The following is a 9969-nucleotide window of genomic DNA, read 5'->3' on the forward strand; positions in this document are numbered from 1 at the left end:
TTGTAATAGAGAAGCCCCACATATTAGCAAATATTATCTAGAGCAGCATATTCAAAGAGGAATGCACCACGCTTGAGGGAATGGATACCCCATTCTCCATGGTGTCATTATTAATATCTAGTATTTGATAGCACAAAAGGATGACTATAGTCAAAATAATTTAGTTTTGCATTTTAAAATAACTGAAAGAGTGTAATTGGATTGTTTGTAGAACAAAGGATAAATGCATGAGGGGATAGATGCCCCATTTACCATGATGTGATTATTACGCATTGTGTGCCTATATTAAAGCATTTCATGTACCCCATAAATACATATACCTATTATGTACCCACAAAAATTATAAATAATTTTCTAAAAAGAATAATGTACCATAAGCAGTTAATGTAAGGAGGGTTAAATATTAAGACATACCTTAATTTGTTATAACAGCTGCCCTCAATTCTGTGCCACATTGTGCTGTGCATAGGCAGTTCACAACACTGCAGCTTGTTTCTTCATGGAACAAAGGGGGAAAGTGTCTCCTTGAAAGATCGAGTCATGTATAAACTAACATAATCATGGGAGTTATATCTCATCACCTTTGCCACATTCTATTGGTTAGAAGCAAGCCATAGTCACAACCTACACCGAAAGGTATGACCAGGACACTGGGATGCTGGGAGCCACCTTAGAATCTGTCTGCCACAGCATGGATATACAAATTTGGTGATCCATTCATTTGTTGGAGGATATTTGGAATATTTACAGGTTTTGGAAATTACAGAGGAATCAGCTATAAACATTTACATACAGATTTTTGTGTGAGCCCAGGTTTTCATTTTTCTAGAGTAAATTCCTAGAGCAAAGATTTGTGTCATATGATTCCCAATTAAAACTTTCATCAAACTTAGAAGGGAACTCCAAAATTTGAAGAGCACCTACAGAAAACCTGCAGCTATCACACTCAAAGGTGAAAGCCTGAATGCTTTTCACTCTTAGATCAAGAACAAGACACATAGAGGGGAACAACACACACTGAGGCCTATCAGAGGGTACAGGGTGGGAGGAGGCAGAGGATCAGGAACTATAACTAATGAGTAATAAGCTTAATACCTGGCTGATGAAATAATCTGTACAACAAACCCCCATGACACAAGTTTACCTGTGTAACAAACCTGCACTTGTATCCCTGAACTTAAAAGTTTAAAAAGACAAACAAAACAAGTACATATGCCCACTCTCATCACTTTAGTGCAGTATTGTACTGGAGATTCTAGACAGTGCAATGAGGGCAAAGAAAAATAATAATAATAAGGAAAGGAAAAAGTAATAAAAGGCATCTAGATTGGACAGGGCAAAGGCAAACTTTTGTTATTCTTACACAACAGGATCATCTATATGGAAAACAGGTTTTCTAAAATCAACAAAAAATACAAAAACTAAGAAGCGAGTTTAGCAGGTTGCAGGACACAGGTGAATATACAAAAATCAGTTGTATTCCTAGTAATGAACAAGAGAAATTTGAACTAGAATTTTAAACACCATAAAAATGTAAAAAATGTTAGGGTTAAATATGACAAAAGAGATGAGTCATACCCTGAAAATTACAGAACATTCCTAACATATATTATAAAATATCTGAGTAAAGGAGAGATATATTCATGGGCTGGAAGATTTAATAATGTTAGTATATCAGTTCTCCCAAAAAGTATATCAATGCTTTGAATTGAGAAGTATATCAATTCTTCCAAAATTTATCTATAGATCCAAAGTTCCAGTGAGTGTTTTAACATGTAAAAAAAAACAACTAATTGCTTCTAAAATTCGTAGGGAAATGCAAAAAAAAAAAAAAAATATATATATATATATATATATATATATATGCAATAGCAAAACAACCTTGAAATAAAAGGTTGGAGGACTAATAATATTTGATTTCAAGATTTATAATAAAGCTACCGTAATTAAGACAATGTGATACTGTTATCAAAATAGACAAATACAGTTGTCCTTTTGTATTTACAAGGGATTTGTTCCAGGACCCCTGCACATACCAATCCCTTATATAAAATGGTATAATGTTTGCATATAACCTGTGTATACCCTCCTATATACTTTAAATCATATCTAGATTACTTATAATACCTAATATGATATAAATGCTATATAAATAGTTGTTACATCATATTTTTAATTGTACTCTTTATCTAATTTTTACTTTTATTTCAATAGTTTTTGGGGTAAAGGTGGTTTTTTGTTACATGGATAAGTTCCTTGGTGGTGATTTCTGAGATTTTAGTACACCTGTCACCCAAACAGTGTACACTGTACCCAATATGTAGTCTTTTATCCTTCACTCCCCTCCCATCCTTACCCCCAGGTCCCCAAATCCATTATATCAATCTTATGCCTTTGCATCCTCATAGTTTCAGCTTGACTTATAAGTGACAACATAAAATACTTGGTTTTCCATTCCTGAGTTAACTTCACTTAGAATAAAAAAACATCATTTCATTCATTTTTATGGCTGAGTAATAGTACATGTTGTATACATACCACATTTTTTTGTCCACTCGTTCATTGATGGCCACTTAGGTTGGTTTCATATCATTGTAATTGCTAATTGTGCTGCTATAAACATTCATGTGCATGTGTCTTTTTCATAGAGCAACTCATTTTCCTTTGGTTAGATACCGAGTAGTGGGATTGTTGGATTAAATGGTAGTTCTACTTCTTTAACGAATCTTCATACTGTTTTCCATACTGGTTGTACTAATTTACATTCCCACCAGCAGTGTTAAACTGTTCCCTTTTCCCCAGATCCATGCCAATATCTATTGTTTGTGGACTTTTAAATTATGGCCATTCTTGCAGGAGTAAGGTGGTATCTCATTGTGGGTTTAATTTGCAGTTCCCTGATGATGAATGATGTTGAGCTTATTTTCATGTTTGCTGGCTGTTTGTGTATCTTCTTTTGAGAAATGTCTATTCATGTGCTTTGCCCACTTTTTGATGGGATTTTTTTTCTTGCTGTTTTTTTGAGTTTCTTGTAGATTCTGGATATTAGTCCTTTGTTGAGTGCATAGTTTGTAAACATTTTCTCCCATTCTATGGGTTGTCTGTCTACTTTGTTGATTATTTCTTTTACTGTGCAGAAGATTTTCATTTAAATAGATTCCATTTATTTATTTTTATTTTTGTTTCGCTTGCTTTTGAGCTCTTAGTCATGAATTTTTGCCTAAGCCAGTGTCTAGAAGAGTTTGTATGATGTTATCTTCTACAGTTCTTATGGTTTCAGGTCTAAGGTATATGTCTTTGCTCCATCTTGAGTTGATTTTTTAAATAAGGGGAGACATGGGGATCCAGTTTCATTCTTCTACATGTGGCTTGGCACTTTTCCCAGCACCATTTACTGATAGGGTGTCCTTTCCCAAAATAATGTTTTTGTTTGCTTTTTTAAAGACATGTTGAGTGTAACTGTTTGGCTTTATTTCTAGGTTCTCTATTCTGTTCCATAGGTCTACATGCCTATTTTTATACCAGTACCATGCTGTTTTGGTAACTATAGTCTTGTAGTATAACTTGAAGTCAGTAAATGTGATGCCTCCAGATTTGTTGTTTTTGCTAAGTATTACTTTTGCTATGTGGGCTCTTTTTTGTTGTTGTTGTTCCATATGAATTTTAAGATTGTTTTTCCTACTTCTGTGAAGAATGATGATAGTATTTTGATGAGAATTGCATTGAATCTGTAGATTGCTTGGGGCAGTATGGTTATTTTCACAATATTGATTCTTCATATCTGTGAGCATGGGGTGTGTTTCCATTTGTGTCATATATGATTTCTTTCAGCAGTGTTTTGCAGTTTTCCTTATAGAGATCTTTAACCTCCTTCATTAAGTATTTATATTAAAGCAGTTATAAAAGGGATTGGGTTTTTCATTTGATTTTCAGCTTGGTCATTATTGATATATAGTAGCAAAAATCCTCAATAGAATATTAGCTAACTGAATACAACAGCATATCAAAAAGATAATACATTATGATGAAGTGGGTTTTATACCATGGATGCAGGGATGGTTTTATATATGCAAATAAATAAATGTGCTACATTTTTTGGAAGTCAAACTGTTGTTATTCACCAATGATATAATTCTATGCCTAGAAAACCCTAAAGACTCATCCAAAAATCTCCTAGATCTGATAAACGAATTCAGTATAGTCTCAGGATACAAAATCAATGTATATAAATTAGTCTTTTTTTCTTTTTTCAGAATATTTTGAGCTGCTGTTGAATCTGCAGATGCAGAACCCATAGATATAGAGGGACAACTGTAGATGAATAGGACTGGATATCCAATTCAGAAATAGACCCACACATATACAGACAGCTGATTTTCATAAAGCTGTAAAGGCAATTCAGTGGAGAAACGATAATCTTTTCAAAATGATACAGGAAAAGTTTAATACCCATTTACAAAAAAAATTAATTTGATCCATATCTCACACCATATGCAAATATTAACTCAAAAAATGTTAATAGACCTAATGGTAAAATGTAAAATTATAAAAATTATAAAAGACAACAGGAAAAAACCTTTAGACACCATGGATTAGACAAAGATTTCCTAGCTATGACACCAAAAGCTCAATTCTTTCTTTTATTTTTATTTATTTTATTTACATTTTTGGGATGGAGTTTCACTCTTTATGCCCAGGCTGGAGTGCAATGGCGCACGATCTTGGCTCACCACAACCTCCACCTCCCGAGTGCAAGCAATTCTCCTGCCTCAGCCTCCCGAATAGCTGGGTTTACAGGCATTCGCCAACACACCCAGCTAATTTTGTATTTTTAGTAGAGACAGGGTTTCTCCATGTTGGTCAGGCTGGTCTCGAACTCCCAACCTCAGGTGAACCACCCACCTTGGCCTCCCAAAGTACTGGAATTACAGATGTGAGCCACCGTGCCTGGCCGAAAAAAAGCACAATTCTTAAAAGCAAAATTTGGTAAATTGGACTTCATCATATTAAAAAGCATATGTTCTTCAAAAGACAGTATTGAGAGAATGAACAGACAAGGCACAGGTTGGGAAAAAATATTTGTAAGTGGCATATCTAATGAAGATTTGAATCCAGGATACATATAGAACTCTTAAAACAACAATGTAAAATGTCAACAACCTAATTTAAAATGGGAAAATATATCTGAAGAGACACTTAACTAAAAAAGATAAATGTATGACAAATAAGTAATCAAAAAGATGTCCAGGGACACATGAATTTTATCTGTTTCTTAATAGTAGGAGGTAAAATCAGTCAAATGCATTTTCTGTGTCTATGTGTCTTCTGTGTTCCTAATTTATGCAGTTAGGGGATTGCAAATTAAAACCACAATCACATTTACTAGAATGGCTGAAGTAAAAAAGAAAGAACCCAGAACAAAACAAAACCTGACAATGCTGAACATAAATGAATTTGGAGAGCAACTTAATCTCTCACATATTGCTAGTGGGAAAACAGAATATTAGCCCCTTTGCAAAACATTTTTGGCATCCTACAAGTTTCTTTTATCCAACTTTACACACTATAATTCCTCCTCCCCTGAGATAACCACTATTTTGAATTCTATAAGCATTTAGCTTTGCCTATTTTTAACACTGACATAAAGTGGAATCCTAAAGTATATACATATTTTGTGCCTCACAACTTCTATTCAATGTAACATCTATAGCACTCCTACATATTTCTGTGTGTACTAGTATAGAATTCCATTGTATGACTATGCCATAATTTATTTATCCATTTGCCTAATCTAGTAAAATATAAAAAGGATAATATGCCGTGGTTAAATAACATCCCAGCAATGCAAAGTTGTTTTATGAATCAAAAATCAATTATAATTTACTGTACTAACCAAAAGGAACTACAGCAGACAGAATGGCAATTCCCCAAAGATATGTGTGTCCCCATTCCCAGAACCTGAAAATATAAAGCAAGAAGGAATTAAAGCTGCAGACAGAACTAAAGTTGCTAATCAATTAATTGCACTGAAAATACAAAGATAATCATTGATTATCTAATCATATGAACTCTTAAAAGTGGAATATGAAGGCAGAGAGGATTAGAAAGAAGCCACATGAGAAAAATTTGACACCTACTATTGCTGACTTTGAAGAGGAAGAAGGCAGCCATGAGCCAGTAAATATGCTGGGAATGGCCTTCATATTACAGAGCAAGAACACTGTACCTCAGTCCTACAACCACAAGGAACTGAATTCTGCCAATAGTCTAAATGAACAGAAACGAAATTATTTTGTAGAATCTCCAGAAAGTGGCATAGCCTCCCAATACCATGACTTTGGTCTAGTATGACCCATATGGAACTTCTGACCTACAAAACAATAAGATAATAAATATGTGTTGTTTTAAACCACCAAATTCATGGTAATTTGTTAAGACAGCAACAAAGCTAATACAAAGAGAAATTCCATAGGATCATATCAATAGACACAGAAAATGCATTTGGCCGATTCCACTTCCTACTATTAAGAAGCAGATAAAATTAATGGAGGGTATCTTGTAATTTGGAGGAAAGATATATAACATTTAGTTGTGTTGGTAGGACACTTTTACTGAATGGCCTGTGGATGTTTCAGAAATATGCATGCTACTCTGCTCATCAAGACTTATATAACCCAGTCAACCCAACTATGTTGAAAGTATCTATGGCAAACAATCGATCATGGTACATATCATCAGCAACAAAATATACTGACATCATGAACACCTTGATACAATAAACTAACACAAAAAATCTTTGCTGTAGTATACCTGGCAAAAATAACTCATTCTAATCATGACAAAACACCAGAGGAAAGCAAATCTAGGGACATTTTACAGAATTTTTGATCAATAATTTTCAAAAGTGTCAAAGCCGAGGGTTTGCGAAGGAACACGGAAGGGCAGAGAATGTGAGACAGGGAATAAATATACCAGGCTGACTACTGAGCTTTAAAGAACTTGCAGGCTTTGCTCTTCAAGCCCAATGGTCTTGGACCTCACCAAAAAAAATCCTCACCCCCAACCCTCCTAGAAAGACTTCGCCCCGCCCGCCCCTACGGTGCGACCTCCCCTCCTCGATCGGTTAAGCCATCCACCACAATTCCCACCACTTTCTCCGCAGGGTGCACCAGGACTGCCGGGCGCACTAATGACCACCAGGCCTTCTGGGCAGAGCTGGTCGAAGCGCCTGGGCCCTCCCCATGGCTCCTCCCACAGCCCGGCCCCCTCCCCAATATGCACTTCCCACGACGCCTCAGTGCAGGCCCCCGCGAAGCCCATCGCAGCCCAGCGAAGCCCAGTGGAGCAAGCGCGGGGAGACGGAGATGGACGGTCGGGTGCAGCTGATGAAGGCCCTCCTGGCCCGGCCTCTCCTGCCCGCGGCGCGTCGCTGGAGGAACCCGATTCCCTTTCCCGAGACGTTTGACGGCGATACCGACCGGCTCCCGGAGTTCATCGTGCAGACGGGCTCCTACATGTTCGTGGACGAGAACACGTTCTCCAGCGATGCCCTGAAGGTGACGTTCCTCATCACCCGCCTCACGGGGCCCGCCCTGCAGTGGGTGATCCCCTACATCAAGAAGCAGAGCCCCCTCCTCCGTGATTACCGGGGCTTCCTGGCAGAGATGAAGCGGGTCTTTGGATGGGAGGAGGACGAGGACTTCTAGGCCTGGAGACCCTCGGGCCTGGGGGCGGGAGCTCTGGAGACTGTCCGCTGTGCCAGTGGCCAGTGCGAGGGTCACCAAAGGCGCCCTCCTTCCGCACCGCCCTCTTCCTCTAGCCGCCGCAATGTCCCCCACGCCCCTGTCCCTACCAGTATAGTGCTTGCCTCTGTTCCAGGAATAGCGTTCCTGGCTCCCGCTGCCGCCCTTGAGTCTCACTCTAGAGCGAGCCGCCGCCGCCCTCTGTAGTCAGCCCAGCCCCTCCCATGCATATTTGGGCGCTGTCCTGCGCTCCAGCCGCACAAAGCTGGGCTCCTGTTACACACTGGACAGACCACCCACAGCTGCCGCTGCCAACCCCCCTCCACTCCTCCAGACTGCCAGATGACTACATCACTCTGCCCACAGACCATCGCCATCCACCGCATCCCACCGACAGACTGCTGCACCTGGTGACCTGGACTCACCTCAGAGGTATCTGAGCTGGCCACAGCCCCTGGACAATGATCCAGACAGCTGGCTGCCCCGCAAGGGGCCTGTCACCTTCAGTGAGACCCATTTCCTCCCCATCCCCAGAGGCCTCTTGTGTTTCTGCCACATGGCTGCCGGGGCTCAGGTGTGCCTGGCAGCCATATCCAGTCTCATAGTTTTGCCCAGAATGCACTTCTCTTCTGAATTTGCAGCATTTTCTCAGGTGCTTTTTGGTCAACAAAATAACTTGTATCTTCTGCTCAACTCCTTTACACTACCTAGAGAAAAGTATTTTCCATATTTTCAATAAATGTCAGATACTTTTGAAAAAAATAGAGTCTGAATGAATATGGCACCTTTCCCTCCCTGGTCCTGTAAATGTGGTCCATATCTTGTTCAGAATGATATCCCTTGTTATTCAGTGACTGATGTTGACTCCAGCATTATAAAACATGTGAGATAGAGTTATGTGGTATCCTGGGGATAGATCATCCACTGGTGATCATTCTGTCCCAGATGATGAATCCTCTAAACCAGTTAGGATTGTCCTCAGGCTCTTAAGAAATGAATCATTACCTCATTTTAGCCCACACTATGTGAGAATTCAGCCAGCAGGCCCTTGGAAAAGGTATCCTCATTTCTAGAAAGCGGTTTGAAAGCACAATTCCCAAGTTGTTAGAAACCATAAATCCCACACAGATTATTGCTGAACAGCTGTCAAATTTTATTTAACCCATTATTCAGGGAACCAACAGAATTACATAGGTGCTTTTCAAAAACATTTATAAATTCTTGATTATGTACGTAGTAGGGGGAAATGCAAAAATGAGATTGTCAATTTTGATATAAACCTGGTTGATGACCTGCAGGACAATAAAACTATATATAAACTTTCCAAATAAGCAGAAAAAAAATCACTGCTTATGGTTTAGCTGCAGTTTAATATCTTAGATTTATGGTACTGTAAAAAGCTTATGCTTCCTCACCATCTGTTGGTGAACAAAGTTTAAATACAAATCAGGTGAGCCACAGGTAGGCTTATAGGACAATGTTTTGGTATGATGTTAAAAAGCTGTACAATCAACTTTTTGCCCCATTTTTAAATGTTGATGATCTTCCAGAATAAGGAATGGAAAATGAATCATACTAGCACTTTTTTGCACTGCTTTTGTCTTTCTTAATTTGAATAGATAAGATTTTGCCATTTAGTTTAGTCCCTTTTGTGCTGCCATAACAGAATGTGACAGACCAGATCATTTTTAAAAACCCAGAAATTTATTTTCTCATAATTCTGGAAACTGAGAAGTCCAAGATCAAGGCACTGGTATCTGGTAAAGCCTTTTTCCTGAGTCCTCATAAAGTGGAAGGTGAAAGGGCAAGAGAGGATGAATGTCAAGTTCATGTGACATGGGTGAAGACAGATAAACCACTCCTACAAGCAAATTTTATAGTGACATTAATCCATTCATGTGGGCAGAACTCTCATGACCTAAATAACTCCCAAAGGGGCACACCTCCCAACACTGTTGCATTGGGGATTACATTTCAATATAAAATTTAGAAGGGATAAAAATATTCAAACCACAGAATCATTTGTGTGCTATAGTTTGCAGGGCTTTATGTGGTGCTGGAGGTACATTTTCTAATAATGTATCTTGATTGTTTTTGTTCCTCCAAATAATAAAACCATCATTAATTTGCAGTTTGCCATGTAGTAGGGCAAATTCTTGAAATTGAAGGAAAAATTGAATTGCTTAATAAAAGCAATTTATTGTTTTATTATTTATAGGGTATTTAA

The sequence above is a fragment of the Saimiri boliviensis genome, chromosome X (assembly GCF_048565385.1).
Source record: "Saimiri boliviensis isolate mSaiBol1 chromosome X, mSaiBol1.pri, whole genome shotgun sequence".
NCBI lineage: Eukaryota > Metazoa > Chordata > Mammalia > Primates > Cebidae > Saimiri > Saimiri boliviensis.